General features: G+C 45.8%; 1 protein-coding gene and 1 long non-coding RNA gene across 2 annotated transcripts in view; one reads left to right on the top strand and one right to left on the bottom strand.

Moving 5' to 3' along the window:
- The window catches only part of NCKAP1L (NCK associated protein 1 like), a 640,546-nt gene that overhangs the window by 440,498 nt on the left and 181,861 nt on the right, over window positions 1–18,187 (bottom strand). The gene's annotated exons all lie outside the window — the stretch shown is intronic.
- On the top strand, window positions 10,291–16,145 carry LOC125428078. Its single transcript, XR_007243766.1, has 3 exons — window positions 10,291–10,348; window positions 14,068–14,113; window positions 16,050–16,145. It is a non-coding gene; the product is annotated as an uncharacterized LOC125428078 (long non-coding RNA).

Genomic DNA, 18,187 nt, shown 5'->3' with positions numbered 1-18,187 from the left:
CAAAATGGGATGGCATTTCTGGAGTTTGGTTCCCAGCAGTGTTGTGGGATTTTTGAAATTGTGCTGGGCAAAGAGTGTTTATCTTTCAGGCTCTGAGGCAAATTAAGGAGGGAAAAATGTGTGGGAATAAGCAATATGTCGACAACTCTTGTAGCTTTGAAAAACAGAGAAAAGGGCTTTGATGAGGCACAATTAGTCTGCAGGACTCGCGTGGTTTACCCTAGTGTGGAGCAATCATTTGGGGGTCAATGGCTGATGGGTTACTAAACCTCTCAGAAGATCCTAGAGTAACTGTTTGTATCCCGTTGGATTGCTGCCTTGGTATTTTGAAGCAGGAAATACAGTGACCTTGTTTGGACCGGGGCAGCGTGCTGCAGATGTCTTTTCTGATCTGGATGGAGACCAAAGGTAGCAGTTACCAGGAAAGCAACAAACGCATAGCTCAAAGTCTCAGCCAGGACTTTCCAGACTTCTAACTGACACCTTTTTTCTGAATTAAAGGAGGAGGTACATTTTTATTGCTAACAACTTATTTTCAGAGTAGCTACATTTTACCCAGAGGCACAAGTGCCTAGCCTAGTTGCTGCACCAGCCACTAATCTGGACCTGCCTTCTGATTTGGAAGGAGGCAGTGCCGGAGCAGGGAATCATGCAGAGATGTAATGGGCAGCCTCCTTCAGCAGGTGGGCAATGTTGTATCTCTGCTTCAGAAGTGAGAGGTGGATTCAGTATTGTGCCAGATGCAGAGATGTGATAGAATTCCCTGCCCTCCTAACAAAGGCTGATTGAAAGGAGGCAAAGTCAGACCTATAAATCATGCAAAGATGCAACAGGCCAGAGATGCAACAGGTCAGAACATTTGAAGCCATGGTGGGGATGGGGGAGTTTGTTTTTATTCCTGGAAAAAAACCCCAGACATTTTTGCAAAAATGGAAAATATAAGTCATACTTATTTTCCCGTCAAACTTCAGCTTATTCTGTTGCTTTATCATCATAAAAAGAGCAAAGCAAGATAGAGAGACAGATGCCAGAAGGGAGCTGAAATGCTGGAGAAGTTTGGTCTGGAGGCAAGCAGCAATGGTGGTACATGACAGTCATGTGCTATGAGGTTGGTGCATATGCACCAGAGCCCAGTGAAGTCGCTGGTTCTCCCTAATCCTGGCCTAATATTCCATCTAAACTGATGTGAGCTCTGATAGACGGACCTCAAACCCCCACCCCATTCCTGAGAGAAGGTCTTTGGCAAGAATGATGGCTACAGGTCAAGTTACACATAGTCTGCCTCTTGTCATTGAACTTGAGCATTTCAGCATCCCTGGCTATGCACCGTTGGACACCCGGGTGCCAGAAGAAGAGCAGTGATATCAGTGGTGGGATCCAAAAAGTTTAGTAACAGGTTCCCATGGTGGTGGGATTCAAACAGTGGCAAACAGCCAATGGGGCTGGGCAGAACATGACGGGGGCGTGGCCGGACATTCTGGGGGCTTGGCCGGACATTCCGGGGGCGGGGCATTAATAATTTCTCTGTTACTGTAAAAAACTCTTACTGTAAAAAAAAAGTTCCTAATTTCCAGCTGGTATCTTTCTGTCCACAATTTAAACTCATTATGGCAAGTCCTGTCGTCTACTGCCAACAGAAACAACTACTTCTCCTCTAATTGACTGCCTGTCAAATACTTAATACTTTCAAATACTTAATTTTGTTTCTAGAAATCAAAAGAAGGATACTTTTCTTAAACAAGGAACTTTACCATATTTCTAAAACATGTTTTTAAAACAGCCCAACAGGGAGAATTATCCCGTTTTCTACCTTTGCTAACCAGCCACATAGGAAACAACAGGACTTCATGATTTTTGGACCTAATGGAATTTCTGACGGAAAAGCAGACCCAATTAGTAACCCCCTCTCGGCACATACAAATAATTAGTAACCCACTCTTGGGAACTGGTGAGAACCTGCTGGATCCCATCTCTGATGATATGCCTTGTTAGAAATAAAGCCACTTCGTTAAATGTATCCCCTCTCTAGGCCCATCAGACTGGGGAGTCTCCATGTAGCATCAATAAATAACAGTGGTGGGTTGGAAATGTTTGATTGGCAAGGGTCTAACCCCCCCCCCCCATCCTTTCTGCTAATATACAAACAGTAATCCTGTGTGAGAAAAGCAAGGGTACTATGGCTGTTGTGGTTTTTCCAGGCTGTGTGGCTGCGATCTGGCAGTTTTAGCTCCTAAAGTTTTGCCCGCCTCTGTGGCTGGCATTTTCAGAGGCATGTCCTGGTTAGGTGTGTTTCTGTCTGTAGCACAGTTCCATGGAGAGAAGCACATTTAATATGACACGCCTCTGAAGATATCAGCACACATGTGGATCATGTGTTAGAAGGTAAAACCACTAGTTCATGGCAACGCAGCCCAGCAAACCCACAAAAGACAGTTGATTCCATCCATGAAAGCCTTCAACAGTACATTGTACAATGTACAACAGAGCTGATAAATGTGGAGAATCTTAGAGGCATCCCAGGACTGATGCGAAAGCACTGGGGCAAGCTGAGGGTGAGATGCTGGAGGCAATATTGATTGGGTTGCTAACAGTTGCAAAGAACATTGCCAAATATTGGTCTGGGGAGCAGAAGGAGCAAATATACAGGTGTCATTTTGAGCTAGTATACTTCCAGTTTTAATCTGACATCTCGGGAAATGCTGACTTCTGTGCATTTTCTGCCATGCAGGATCCCGTATGGAAGAGGTCAACGGAACGTTGGAACAAATGGAATTCAAATCCCTGCAATGGTTTGGTGCTACGGTGCGGTCCCACGGCAGTTCGATCTTGGTAAGACTCGGGTCGTGGCACGGGTGCTGAGCTAAAGTGGCGAAGGGTTGTCAGGGCCGGGTATTGACACATGAGTTTCCAGGTGCTGTTAATTGAAACCGACCTGGATCGAGACATTCGCTCTGGGCTGCCTTCTTTGGTGCACAGACATCGCCTGTTGGGTAGCACAAGGTGGGGGCCCTGAGATTGGCAGTGGTTCTCCGGGATCTCAGTCAGAGGTCTTTCACAGATATCATCTACTGCCTGATCCTGGAGATGTTGTACCTGGGACTTTCTGTAGGCCCAGCAGAGGCTCTGTCCCTGAGCCCCAGCCCCTCCCTGAACCAGGACTGAACTGAGCCCCTGCATCAGCACCAAAGAGGTTTGAACTCGCCCAGTTCCAGTGGTGGGTGAAAGCAATGGACCTTACCTTACTTGAAAAGACGTCTTCCCCCATGGTAACCTTGCACAGAACACTGCTTTAGATGCTGCCTTCAGTGTGCCTTTCCCTTTTGTCCAGGTGGGCCAATGGGGACCTTTGAAAGGATCTGCATGGATCAAAAGCACAAACCCTCCATTCAGTCCTGCAGCCAGCACCCTTGTCCTTTTGACTTAGGAGCGGGCACAGATGGTCTGCTCTGTGCTTAAATATATCCCCAGCAGTAACTCTGACAGTGATTGGTCATCTGTAGGCTTAAGCCGACATGTAGCAAGGTCCCTTCCTGGGACCAAGGGGAAGTTAGGCTTGGTCTGCTTCACTTCTCAAGCCTTCAGACTCAAAGGTCAGCACTCCTTGATCCCCCCCCTCCAGACAAGGCCAAGTAAAAGAAATTGCAAGCTCCCTATCTGATCCATCTCTTCCCTCCCTCCCTACCTGAGCTCTCAGTCCCAAAAACTAGTATCAGAAGCAGTTCAGGCCATTTGTCCCTTTGCTCTTTGTTTTGTTTCTTCCCTTCTCACATCTAACCTCAGACCTACCTTCCTGCCTTTGAAAGCAATGGCTTTTGTCCAGTTCTTTGTGGCAGCACAGAGCAGTGGCTCTGTAACTTCTTTAGGGGTGGCTGAGTATTTTTAGATGGGTTATCAATATGTTATTGGGTTGTTTCCCTCTCTGGCCCTGCTTCTCTTAACTGTTTTAGGCTCAAGGCCTTTGTCATAGATCTTCTCCAGACTGTGCTGTGGACTGTTTTTACTATTCAAGAGGAGGGGGACAGAGCTGTTCAGGGCACTAAAATCCTGGCACCTTTGCTGAAAATATTGCTGGGCTTCCCTTTCTGCCTTTTGGTCTTCCAGGGTCTCATCGGGCACTGCTCCCTTTCAGGCCTGCCTTTTTATCCATGAAGACTAGAAACTTGAGACTTTAAAAAAACACACCACAATCTTTATTAGGAATATTTAAGAAAATACATAAGTAATTCACATTGAGAAACATTAATATAAAGTACATACAAAAAGAAAGGAAAAAAAGAAAGAATCTTGATCTGAAAGGGTTTACAAACATATATGCATAACATTACTTCATTAATCTTATAGTATTCCTTCATGTTCTAAATATTCTAAGAAACCCATTCTGTTTACCTAATTCTATAAGCATAAGCATTTTATTGTCATTGTGCACGCACAACGAAATTTACAGCAGCATTCCTCGATGCACACAATTTCAGACTCATACCCCATCCTCACTTTCCCCTTCCTCCACCCATCCCTACACAGCCCCAAACACATCAACACGAAGCCACAGAGTTCAGCATAGCCACAGCTCTAGAGTAGAAGCTGTCTCTAAGCCTCTTTGTCCTAGATTTGATAGTCCTGTATCGCCTACCAGATGGTAGCAGTTCAAAAAGAGAGTGTGCTGGATGAGACGGGTCCCTCAGAATATTTTGGGCTTTTTTTAGGTTTCGGGAATTATAGAGTTCTTCCAAGGAGGAGAGAGGGCAGCCGATAATCCTTTGTATAAAGAAAGAAAGAAAAGTAAATATAATAAACTGAATCGAAGAGAAAAGTGAAAAGATAAAGAAAGAAACTTGAGACTTTTTAAACACATGAGAGCTGAGATTTGTTTCAGCCTATCAAATTTTGTGCCCAATAATAAATTCTAATATGAACCAGCCACATTATAACTGTAAGGACTGTTTGATTGTTTCTGGTACTGGGGGTGTTTGTCCCCTGGAATTTCAGCTTCCTGGCTGAACCACAAACTGCTGTTAATTTTCCCCACTTTATAAATTCCCACAATAAGTGAAGCTCAGAAGTAGTAACAGAATTTTTGTTTGGATTAAAAAGGGGGGGGGCAGACCTTCACACTTGCATATATTTTTTAATTCGGGTCCCAGAATAATGAGCAGACATCCCCCTCCCCTTGCAACTGTGGTATGGCTTAGTTTGTATTCTGTCTTTTGCACCAACTCTCCCCTTCAACTGCGCAAGTAAATGATTTATATTTTAGTATTTCTGAGCAGTTTTTAAAAAATTTAGAGTCTCTGTGTAACATGCTACAGGCCCTGCACCAGCTTGATATGGGCCTGGCCCAGGCACACACTAAAACTGTGTGTGGGTTGACTGGCCAGTAGGCCTGCACATAGCCAGCCTGCACATGCTCAATCCCAACATGGATGAAAGATGAAACCAGGATTGTGTTTATCTGCTGGCCGGCATGTACATGCTCAATCCCAACATGGGACTGTACAGAAGCCTAAAGACGAAACCAGGATTGTGTTTATCTGTTGGCCGGCATGTACATGCTCAATCCCAACATGGGACTGTACAGAAGCCTAAAGACGAAACCAGGATTGTGTTTATCTGCTGGCCGGCATGTACATGCTCAATCCCAACATGGGACTGTACAGAAGCCTAAAAGGCAAGGGAAACCAGGATTGTGTTTATCCTGCTGGCAGGCATGTACATGCTCAATCCCAACATGGGACTGTGCAGAAGCCTACAAAAAGACGAAACCAAGTTGTGTGTTTTATCTGCTGGCGGCATGTACATGCTCAATCCCAACATGGGACTGTACAGAAATACAAAAAACTGAAACCAAGGATTGTGTTTATCTGCTGGCCGGCATGTACATGCTCAATCCCAACATGGGACTGTACAGAAGCCTAAAGACGAAACCAGGATTGTGTTTATCTGCTGGCCGGCATGTACATGCTCAATCCCAACATGGGACTGTACAGAAGCCTAAAGACGAAACCAGGATTGTGTTTATCTGCTGGCCGGCATGTACATGCTCAATCCCAACATGGGACTGTACAGAAGCCTAAAGACGAAACCAGGATTGTGTTTATCTGCTGGCCGGCATGTACATGCTCAATCCCAACATGGGACTGTACAGAAGACTAAAGATGAAACCAGGATTGTGTTTATCTGCTGGCCGGCATGTACATGCTCAATCCCAACATGGGTCTGTACAGAAGACTAAAGATGAAACCAGGATTATGCTTATCTGCAGGCCGGCATGATAGACACATGGCATGGGTTGCACAGAAGTCTGGATGGTGAGGTTACGCTTTTAGACTCTGGACGCTTATAGGACAAAAGTCACCTCTGCTGCATCACAGAAGATGAGGCTGTCTTTGCTTACCAGGGCTCCTCTTCTTTCCCTAGGCTTGTGCCCCCCTGTACAGCTGGCGGACAAACAAGGATGAGCCAGAACATGAAGTTGTGGGCACCTGCTATCTCTCAGTCAACAACTTTACCAAGTTTGTGGAATATGCACCTTGTCGTTCAGGTAACGGGGTTGCTGGGACTGAGAGAGTGCATGTGAGAATGCTGGTGGATGACTTTGACCCCAAACTGAATTGAGAGCTTTTACAGTATGTTTCAACTACTGGTTCTGATCCCTGTAGAAACACTTTGGAAACAACAATGGTGTAGCCAGGTACCATTGCACAACAGGTTGGTATGAAATGCAGCATGAATGGATAGTCTGTTGGCTGTCCAGTGATATGCAAACATGCGGGGAGGCGGGCGTGGCATTGGTTATCAACTAGGCCACTCTGATCTCTACTGCACACTTTGTGACCTCACCAATCTGTCTCCGCTTTCCCCTCACCTGCCCCCTCTTCTCTCCATCCCCCAGGTCCCACTTCCACAGTTGCCAGATCTTTTTGGGTACCTGTTTCCTCCGGTCCTTCTGCTATTAGCTATTTGTTTCTTTCTTCACTCTCATTCCATCCACTCCTTCCAGCCATGCACTGCTGGTTCTGATCAGCCCCCCCACCCCCACCCCAAATGCATGCACACCATCATGTCTTTTAGGGATTGGTGTGGTAACCCTTCATTGTCTAGCATACAGGATCTCAAAAGGTGTCCCTAGAAGATCTATGGTGTGAAGGAGCTCCAAGAGGCTCGGAAGGGGGTGGGGGTGGGCTTCTCCCTTTCCATTGAAAAAAAATGGTTTTTTATATTTTTCTGTACCCCTTGAGCTTTTTCCAGGTTGGCAAAAACCTCTCATACTAATACATGGCCTTGTTGTGCTGTTAATGAGATCCATGCTAGCAGAACAGAAGGAACATGCCCACATGACTTTGACAGATATAAATGGAAGTACAGGATGAACAAAATGCCGGCGGAGAGCATTAAACACATAGTAGTAATGCATCAGTGGAGGAAGCATTCTGCCAATTCAGGTCATATTCAGGCCCCCTGGGAATCTTTCATTTTTTCCCTAACATTTCTCATATAATTGTAGCAGTTCTCTTATACCGCACTGTTCGGAAATGTTAAGTCATACAAATTAATCATTCACCCGTACGTACCAGCAGAATTGACTGTCTGGGGAGCTGGTCCTTCCTTTCCTGAGTGTTGCAAGGTCTTGTGGAGGAAGTGACCACAATCCAAGAATAGATAGTGCTTCTTTAACTTCTGCGGCCCCTCCCCTCCTGTCTTTCTTTTGGAGCCAGAATTGAGATTTCTTCTGAGGTCAGTGCAGGCCAGGTCACTGGTTGCCCTCCCTGGATTCCAGCTGTGCAGTTCACGCCCATCCCATCAAGCATTGCTCATCCTGGTCTGTACAGCGCCTCAAGATCAGAGTGGGGGACCAGTTCAGGGCGTGGAGCTGTCTTCCAGCCCTCACTACAGAGGTGTCCCAAAGGAAATAGCAGCAGCTTTTCCCACACCCTATTTTCATGAATGTGCATAGAATGAACCCCCAGTAGCCTGAGGGAGAACAGGAGTTTGTTTTTTTAAGAGAAGGGTTCTGTGAAAAAGAGGAGACCACATCCTACCACCATTTGAATCTGTCCAGTACCTTTTCCCTGCTCTTTCTAGGATTGCTGGTGTGAAATAACTCCGCTAAATTGGGAAGGGGAACCAAGAATCTCTTTTTCACCACTGTAAGGAAATGGCTTTGAACCAGGATTATCCCATGTGGTGTAGTGGTTAAAAACCAGTGGATGTGTCTTCTGGAGAACTGTGTTCAGTACCCCTCACCTCCACACGATGACTTTTGGATGACCACGAGCTAGTCCAGGGGTAGGGAACCTGCGGCTCTCCAGATGTTCAGGAACTACAATTCCCATCAGCCCCTGTCAGCATGGCCAATTGGCCATGCTGGCAGCGATGAGGTATGGTCCCTGACCCTCTGGAGAGCAGGACCCTGAGCAATCACAGTTCTCTCAGAGCTCCCTCAGCCCATGCAGAGGCAGAAATGACAAACCTCCTCTGGACATCTCATGCTTTGGGAACCACAGCGTTGCCATAAGTTGGCTGCAACTGGACAGCATCCAAGCGCACAGACAGACATAGTCTCAGGTGGCCAGATGTGCTGGTCTGTGGTGGAAGTGCTAGATTTAAATCCAGTAGCACCTTAAAGGCCAACAATATTCAGGGTATAAGCTTTTGAGAGTTTACTCGCTTTATCAAAGGAACTGGTGACTGGTTGGGGTGTTATTGATAGCGTGTGTGCGTGCTTGTCGCGTCGCGGCTCTAAATCCAGAGACAGTAAACCTTTGAATATCAGTGCCAGGGCTTGGATGTTGGATTAAAGCAGTGGTTCTCAACCTTCCTAATGCCGTGACCCTTTAATACAGTTCCTCATGTTGTGGGTGACCCCAACCATAAAATTATTTGTGTCTTGGTTCCTAAGACCGCCGAGATATGTGTTTTTCCGATGGTCTTAGGCGATCCCTAATGAAAGTGGATTCGACCCCTAAAGGGTCCTGACCCACAGGTTGAGAACTGCTGGATTAAATTGAATGCTGGATTATAGTGACTGCTAGTCCAATCCAGAAAGGCTCTGTTTACAATTTTAGGATACCTTTCCCCTGGGCAGCATTTAGGATCCATGCATGTCGTTGTCTGTTTCGGTATTTTGGAAGGCTGGATGGTGTGATAAAGGGAGAATATGTCATTTGCCCTCTGAGGTATCCTTGGTTGGTACTTTTCGGGTTTTTTTGGAGAGGAGGCATTTCCATGGCTCTGTTGTTTGAATCTAGTTAGGATTTGTCCGTTGCCTCAGGCGACAGCTGGTGCAAAGAATATAAATACGGCAGTTGTCGCCAGAGATTAACTAGTTTGTATTAACTGGAAAGCGATTATTAGAGTCTGCAGGCAGCTGTGTGTGTTTATCTCTCTGCAATGCCTACTTCATTTTAAGCACTTCACTAATTACACTAGTAATGTTGTTAAGCTTTGCTGAGTTCTGGCGAGTTGTAGCCAGGCAGCCCTTCTGATTCTTTGCAGTGGGCTGACTGGCTGACTGGCGAACAAATCTATCCATAGCACACATGAGAAAGAAAGGCTTGCCCAGACCAAGCTAAAAAAAATCAGGTTTAGTGTTGGTAGAAAGTGGCGCATAGTCACAGCTGATTTCAGGTCAGAGCATTAACTGGGCCAAACTAGCCGGTCATTCTATTTCCACCCCATGTCCCCAGCGGCTTCCCCTGCCCACACACTTACACCTTGAATTTCGCTTTCCTTTTTTTTCCAGGGAACTTTTCCAGGCTGCAAAGGCCTGTGCTCAATAAAAGCGGCCTGATGGGAACTATACTTCCAGGAGACCTTGTGAGCCCCAAGGTCTCCCTGGGAACCAACTAATCAGGCCGTTACAACCAGTGAGCCTTGCAGCCTGCTCTGAAAAAAAAAGAGGCTAAAACCAAAGTAATGGCTGAGGAGTGAAACACCACCAGAAGGGGAGGGCCTGAGACAATTCACACACCCCAGGCACGTGCCCGATGTAAACGCACTTTGGTCCCCAGCTCCGCCACTGTTTCAAGTGAACCCATAGGCTTTTGATGCAAGAGGCGAACAGAGGTGGTTTGCCATTGCCACCTGCCTCTTTGTAGCAATCACTGAACTTCTTTGGTGATCTCTCATCCAAGTACAAACCTGGGCCAACCCTGGTTAGCTTCTGAGAACTGACGATGCATATGGCTTCAAGGGTCACCGACCTTGAAGCCATATGCATCTCATCAGTCAAGAATATTCTGTCCTGCAACTTAACAGCCTATCTGATTTCCCCTCTCTTTCTCTCTGCTAGACCTGACCTCAGCCGTGGACAAGGTTACTGTCAAGGTGGATTTAAGCTGAATTCACAAAGGTAAGTTACCAGTCCGTGGTTGGAGCCGCGGGCAGTCATGATGCTGAGTTCCTTCATTTAGAGGCGGGACAGGAACTTTCTCTCCGATGGGGTGAGATATGAAGACCCCAGTTAGCTTGTGGGTGATAATCATGCTGTTCCCATAGTTTGCTGATAGCTCGCAAATATGCAGAAGTCCCAAACTCAATCCTTGGAATAGCAATTATTTATTATTTTATTTAAATCATTATTACTTGCCTGTTTACCTCACAGACAGAACTCAAGGGCACTTACAATGCAGATTTGTACATTTTATTTCATTTCTTTTCCTTATGGCTCCAGAGTAGCTACCAACATTAAATGTAACAATATGATCCATAACCATATACAGCCTGTAACAATTTATAACAAACTCATCCCTAGGCCTTGCAGCAATCTCTGGGTGACTTGATACCACCGACTTGCATGATTCAGCTAGAGCTTGGATGTTTTACACTTCAACACCAGCAATCCCTATGAAAGGCAGTGTAATAGCGGTAGCAGTTAGAGCTTCTGACTAGAATCTGGGAGACCCAGGTCGATTCCCATTTTGCTGTGGAAGCTCACTGGGTGATTTTGGACCAGTCACATATTTTTCAGCCTAACCTACCTCACAGGGGTTTGTTGTTTTGAATAAAAGGAAAGAGTAATGTGAGGCAGCTTTGGTCTACACTGGGGATAATGCTCAGTTATAAAATGAAGAAAATACATAATACTCATAGTTGAACATGGGAGGCAGATTAAAGGTAGGTTGGTGAATGGCTAGAGGGGAGAACGAGGCTGGGACAGGAGAAAAGGATATAGGGCAGTGGTGGCGAACCTATGGCATGGGTGCCAGAGGTGGCACTCAGAGCCCTTTCTGTGAGCACTGGGGTAGCTCCCACCCCCACCCCATCTAGGCTGGCCTGGAGCCTCTGGAAGCTTGATTATTAGCATTAAACCTAAGACCTAGTCTTTTGGGGAAGCAGTGTAGGTAACCCTGTTAGGCTGTTAAACCCCACTGATTTTTATGCAAAGAACTAAAGCTGATCCTTTACCTGGGAGTAAGCTTCATTGCTGGCAATGGGGCTTGCTTCTGAGTAAACCCTCCCTCGGGTCGTGGATTCACCCATTCAAAAGCATTGCATGGTTAGCTTCAAAGCAAAGCCACTGACTACCACCAAGCTTACTCAGTAGCATGCATGCTTGGAATAACGTTTTTTCTGAACTAAAACCTCAGTATTCAGGTTAAATTGCTGTGTTGGCACTGCGATAAATAAGTGGGTTTTGGGTTGCAATTTGGGCTTTCGGTCACCGAAAGGTTAAGCTATCACTGATATAGGGGTTGCAAGGAGGGCAGAAAAGAAATAGTCTGTGGAGGAGGATAAAGAGGAGAATGAGATGCCACCCCTCAAGTTCTTGAGCGTTCCTTGCCATGCATGTGGGTCTGACCCAGTGGCTGGTACCATACAACTGAGCCTCAGTTTTCCCTAGCTGAAGGCAGCTGGGGAGTGAGAGGACAGCCCGAAGACAGAGGAGCAGAAGAAGAAGAAGAAGAAGGAGTTTGGATTTATATCCCCCCCTTTCTGTCCTGTAAGGAGACTCAAAGGGCTTACAATCTCTCTCCCCGCCCGCTAACAAACATCCTGTGAGGTGGGTGGGGCATGGGAGTTGACTATTGTGTGAGGAAGGAGATAGAGTTGCTAATTCCAGGTTAGGAGATTCCCAGAAATTTGGTGGGGAGAAGCTTTGGGAGGCTGGGATTTGAGGAAGACAAGGTCCCTCGAGAAGGGTACAACGCCACAGACTCCTCTCTCTAAAAGTAGTCATTTTCTCCAAAGGGAATTAGGGTTGCCAACTTCCTGGTAGAGGCTGGGTGGTTACCCAAATTCCAGTGGTTCTCAGATGACAGAGATATGTTCTCTTGGAAAATGGCTTTCTTTGGAAGGTGAACTGTAAGGCATTATGTCCTGCTGAGGTTGCTTCCACTCCCTAAACCTCAGTCCCCAGAAGCTCTATCCCAAATAGCTGAGAGAGCTATTCGATGCCATGAGATCTCAGGCCACACCTGGAGATTGGCAGCCATGGAAAGAGAGAAGGAAGCGGAAGGGAAAGGCTAGAGGGGGCTTTCAGGAAAAGGAAGAGAGGGGTGATTAAATACCTCTTGCAAGTTCTTGCAGGTTCCCACTTGTAGCACTTCAATCATATAAATGCATAAAACACAGAAAGACCACCATGAATTACAATCACAATTTCAAACAGCCAGTAGGCAGAAAGATTAAACAAAAATACAAGATCTTGGCTGGAGTGCTGCTTCCAGTCACAATAAAATGGACTCTCTGTAATGGTCTAGTTCAGGAGGTGTTGTGTTTGAGGAGCAAACTCTTTAGTTGTGCATCAAATTAAAAGAGCCAGGAGTTTGTGAAAGAGCCAGGAGTTTGGGGTCCCTTTCTATCAAGCGTGGGCACATCTTGGCTGGTCCAGTTTCAAGCCCACCCTTCATGGTTGGAATCTGCCTGGATTGACAGCTACCTGTTCATTGTCCTCGATAAGTTAGCACTGCCACTGTGCAGCTCTGAGGAGGTGGCTTCTGCTGCAGCTCAGTTCTCCCTGAGGATGATTGAACACAACCTCGTCTTTAGACTATATCCATCATGGCTTTAGTGGTCTTTTATTGAGGGTGCAGCCTAGTAGGCAACAGAAAGGATGGTGGGGCTATTGTGATCCTAGCACGGTAGGTCTTCATGGATTAAATGAAAGGTGTGCCAGTGAGTGGACAGCAGAGCAAATGTGGCATCCTGGGAAATATGCTGGGCTTGGTGGTACAAATCCTTGCTCGACCATGAAGCTTTCTGTGTGACACAGCCCTTGTTTGCATTGAAGATGTTAAACTGTCTAATGCTGGGTTTGGCGTCCTGATGGGGTTATGCTCCAGTCTTGTCTTCGAGCAGCCCCATTTAACAGGCCAGGCACTTGGCGTGGCTCTACAGCCTTCTTTGGTCCCACGATCCCCAGGGAGGCTTCCCAGTGACATGGGGAGGCTTAAATGGCAAAAAAAACCACCACTGGGAACCCCTAGGACAGGGGTAGTGAACCTGCGGCTCTCCAGATGTTCAGGAACTACAATTCCCATCAGCCCCTACCAGCATGGCCAAGGTAGCCATGCTGACGAAACTGATGGGAATTGGACCCTAGAATATCTGGAAAAATCTACCCTGAAACTTAATGGACTTGCACCACCTTTTGGGTGTCCTAAGCCTGAAACCCCGGCCACCACTGCAGTGGGGGCAATGACTGGGAGGAAGCCACGCCCCTAGACTGCCCCCCCCCCCCCGGACTGCAAATCCACCAGTATGATGCCACACCACCCCCACTGGTGGATTCAGGCCCTCCTCTTTGGATGGGGCTGACTGACAGGCTGACAGATCTCTTCAAGATCTCAGGCAGAATTTTTTCACGGCACGACCTTGTCCTTTGAACTGGAGGTGTTGTGAGTTGAACCCGTGACCGTCTGCATGTGAGGCAGCTGTTCTACCGTTGGGCCACAGCCACTCCCTAAACTTTTGTGGTTGTGGCGAAGATACAAAGGGAAAAAAACCCAACATATGACACCAAGGAGGGATTGCAGGTGAGTCCGATGAAGTTTGGGATCTGATTTTCTGGATCAGGTGAGATTTAGGGATAGATTCTATGGAACCTGACACTTTTCCTTCCCTTTGCAGACTGGGCATGTTCTCCTTGGTGGACCTGGAAGCTACTTCTGGCAAGGTGAGTCCCTGTCTGTTCCTTATCTCTTGTGCTACTACCACTGTGCTGCACATTAGAGCTGAATGTTCCTGTGAGCAAAGAAGCGTATTGGTTGAGCAGGGCTACAGTGGGAGAGACCCTACACAGGGACAGTTGGACATCTTCCATTTCTTTGTCACCAGTTGATGATGGGGTGTGGGGATACTGGGAAGTCTTAGGGTTGGGTTCTGTGATATTGTTCACTTCAGTCTTTTCTCCAGTAGCCAAGGAGACTTTCCTCTGCTACAGTACTTGCTTCCTCCTCCATTAGTACTTTTGTGTGCACAAGATCAGTGTTTTCAGGGACCCTTGATACCGACAGAAGTCCTTGTTCCAGAGGCCAGTGTGGCATAGTGGTTAAGAGTGGTGGACTCTAATCTGGAGAACCGGGTTTTTATTTCCCATCTCCTCCACCTGCTGGGGTGACCGTGGGGCAGTCACAGTTCTCTCTGAATTCTCTCAGTCTCACCTACCTCACAAGGTGCCTGTTGTAGGGAGGAGGGAAGGTGATTGTAAGCTGTTTTGAGACTCCTTATGGTAGAGAACAGTGTGGAAAAGTCAACTGTCCTCTTCTTAGAAAGTCTCCTGAGTAGACATGATCATGACAAGGGTCAGAATCAACCTAATATAACGAATAAGAATTATTTTGACACCCTTTCCCGTAGAGTTAATGGAAATGTATTTTTTTTTCTCCTCAATAAAACAACAAAAATTCTCGTTAAGAAAGACAAGAGAAAGTATATTAATGAGAAAACTTTAATTATCTAAAAGTACTAGCAAAAACAGTTTAAATAGTTTGCAACAATCTTTATTGAGAGAACAGGACTTTCTGTTTAACATGATTGTATAAGGAAAAACAGTTTAAAAATAAAAGACAAGATGGAAATAACGTAGAGAGACTAAGAAAAAAAGATAGAAACTACTTTAATTTTTTTTTACACTCTCATAAAGGTTGCAGCTAAAATGAAAATGTTTTAATTAATTAAGTGACAATTGTAAAACCACATGTGTTGTATGTATGTAAGTGTGTGTTTGTGATGATTTTTGTTATTATGTGATTAAACAATAAACTTTATTAAAAAAAAAAAAGAAAGTCTCCTTAGTGGTTGCAGAGAATCCCAAGGAAAATGACGTCATAGGACCCATTCCAGACTGACCCATTGAGAAGGCAGATTTCGAACACGCTACTAGAGCAATAACAACCAACCTAGTAGCACCCACGCAGTCTAGTGCACACGGATTAAGAGCAACGTCCCAGAGAAATAGATTGTACCCAGCGAAGCAAAAAACAAAAAGGTCTTTATAAGAGGTTTATTCTAAAAGAGAGCAAAAAAAGGGAAAGGGTAATTGGATTAAAAAAGGGGATAGAAAAAGGCAAAATAAAATACAGGGGAAGGCACTCAGCAGCAACAACACAGAGATATTCTAACGAAAAGCAACACTGTTGCACTAAGATAAACATGTTAGCTGTGCCATAACTGGTTCCTCAGAGCTTGTGCAGAGTTCCTTGTGGTAAGAAGAAGTCAAAGGTGAGATTGTTTACCCTTGTGGACCTAGTTTCCACTGAAAAGCCCAAATGTCCAGTTATTTATGTTCAGTGGAGTTGGACCAAAGCAAGCATCCTTTCTAAGACTGACAAATGAATGTCTCCAATCCTACTCAAACCCCCATCTCTGATGTCAGAAGCTGCTTTTACCAATCACTGCCATATCTGTTATAGTCCCGCCTCCATCAACCAAATGGCGCTGAACTTCCCTGACACATAGGTGGGGTATGTTCCAAGGGATTCAGTCTGCCAGGAGGGTCCTGTGTGGACGGAAGTGAATATCTCATTCAAATGGATTCTAGTGGTCCAGGCACTCTTGAGGCTTAGCTGGTATTAGGATTTGTCACAGACCTCCTTTCTCTTTTTTTCCAGGTCAGGTGTTATCTGCAACTCAGGATGCCATTGAAGAATCCTATGATCCTGGATATTTAGTCTTGGTGGTTCAAGGCCAGCTTGCCACACGTTCAGACCCTAACTTCAGTGCTGACGACAGTTACCTTGGTGAGTGTTACGAAGAAGGGATACTGCTGTCTCTGAGTGTGTACCATCACACTGTTGCCCTCATACTGTTCCATTCCCTATGGGTAGACTTCCTGGATTCAACTTCTGGACCTGTTGCACACAATTCCTGTTTTGGGACTCCAGCTCCTGACATTACTTTTGTTTGCAGATCAGTGTACACCAAAGATAGGTGATGAGAAACCCAACAGCAAGGGGCCATGGCTCCGCGGCAAAGCATCTGCTTGGCACGTAGAATCTCCCAGGTTCAATCCCATGTTTCTCCAGTTAAAAAGATCAAATAGTGGATGATGTGAAAGACCTTTAGCTGAGACACCTGGAGAGCCAGTGCCATTCTGAGTAGACCAGGGCTGTCCAATTCTGGTGCTTCAGATGTTCATGGACTACAATTTCAATCAGCCCCTGCTGGCATGACCAGTTGGCCGTGCCAGCAGGGGCTGATGGGAATTGTAATCCATGAATATCTGAAGCGCCAGAATTGGACACCTCTGGAGTAGACAGTACTGACCTTTAATGACTGTTAGTCTGATAAAACTAACTGTTAGTCTGATAAAGCATCTTCATGTGTTGATGTATTCAAGAGCTGAGGATGGAACCAAAGATAGCCCTATCCCAACACACTTGTTTACACAGGTTGCCTTTTCTTCAATCTAAGATGCAGGCAAAGGACTTTGATCTCTTTTCCTTTTGTCTGAACATCACTTTACCTTTGGAAAGGTCTCTTTAGCCAATTGTGCACAGCGAGTCCAAAGAGAATTGACTGGAAAGTCTTTGTATTAGGGCATGTTAGGAGCCCCTTGGGGATAGGGCGGTATAGAAATCTAAAAAATAAATAAAATAAAAATAAATTATTACTCACCACCCTATTTGCAGCAGGGCAGGCATTACCCATCTTGTATTGTCGAAGGCTTTCACAGCCGGAATCACTGGGGTGCTGTGTGGATTCCGGGCTGTATGGCCGTGTTCTAGGAGCATCTTCTCCTGACATTTTGCCTGCATCTGTGGCTGGCATCTACAGAGGATCTGAAAGTAGGAAAGGAAAGCAAGTGGAGTATATATACTTGCTATCTTCATTGTTACTCACAAGTATATATACTCCACTTGCTTTCCTTTCCTACTATCAGATCCTCTAAAGATGCCAGCCACAGATGCAGGCGAAATGTCAGGAGAGAGAGCTGCTAGAACACGGCCACACAGCCCGGAAACCACACAGCACCCCATTACCCATCTTTTTAATTGCATCCAGCTTTCGGATTGCATCCGGGTGCATGTGCGCGCATTATGTTTTGCAAGTTCTCTATTGTGTATGTGTGTGCAAACAGACTGCTGTTTGCGAAGCTCCCCAGATTGACAATTGTCTGTCTCCTGACATGCTGTAAACACAAGCATTAAGACCAAGAGGCTTTTCCCGGTGTGGTCTGGAGTCACTGATTGTTTGTGTGTAAAACTCTCAGGCTGGAGGCGTCCCCCGTTTGTTGATCAAATGGAGGAGCAAATTGAGTTTTTGGACTGATTGACTAGTCTTATTATTTTTGTATTTTTTAGTATTAGGATTGATTTATCAATATGGTTATTTATTTATTTTTAATCTAAAGATATGCAGGAGCGGGAAGGCCATGGGCAACGTAAATGATATGGCAGGACAAGAAGTGGGAAGCAGTCAGCAACAGGGAGGAGGGCGAGAAGCGTGCAAAGCAGCGCGAGGGAGTTGGGGGGTAAGACTAGGTGGGCTGGATGTGGGGGGAGGGAAGAGGTCAAGGGCAAAGCTATGCCCACTGGCAAACCTGTCCCACTCTGGAAAGACCCCAACTTCAGATGAAGCTATGAAATTTGCTCAAATTGAGTCATGCCCTCTCAGGCTAACCCGCCTTGCAGGGTTGCTGTGAGGAAAACCCCATTTATGCTGTCATCTAGAAGGAAGAATGTGGTATAAATGTGTGTGTGTTTATGTCGGGGGGAACAATGTTGAAAATCTTTACCAGAATCCTTGT

The sequence above is a fragment of the Sphaerodactylus townsendi genome, linkage group LG03 (genome assembly GCF_021028975.2).
Source record: "Sphaerodactylus townsendi isolate TG3544 linkage group LG03, MPM_Stown_v2.3, whole genome shotgun sequence".
Lineage (NCBI taxonomy): Eukaryota > Metazoa > Chordata > Lepidosauria > Squamata > Sphaerodactylidae > Sphaerodactylus > Sphaerodactylus townsendi.
This window is presented reverse-complemented; position numbering and strand designations above follow the sequence as displayed.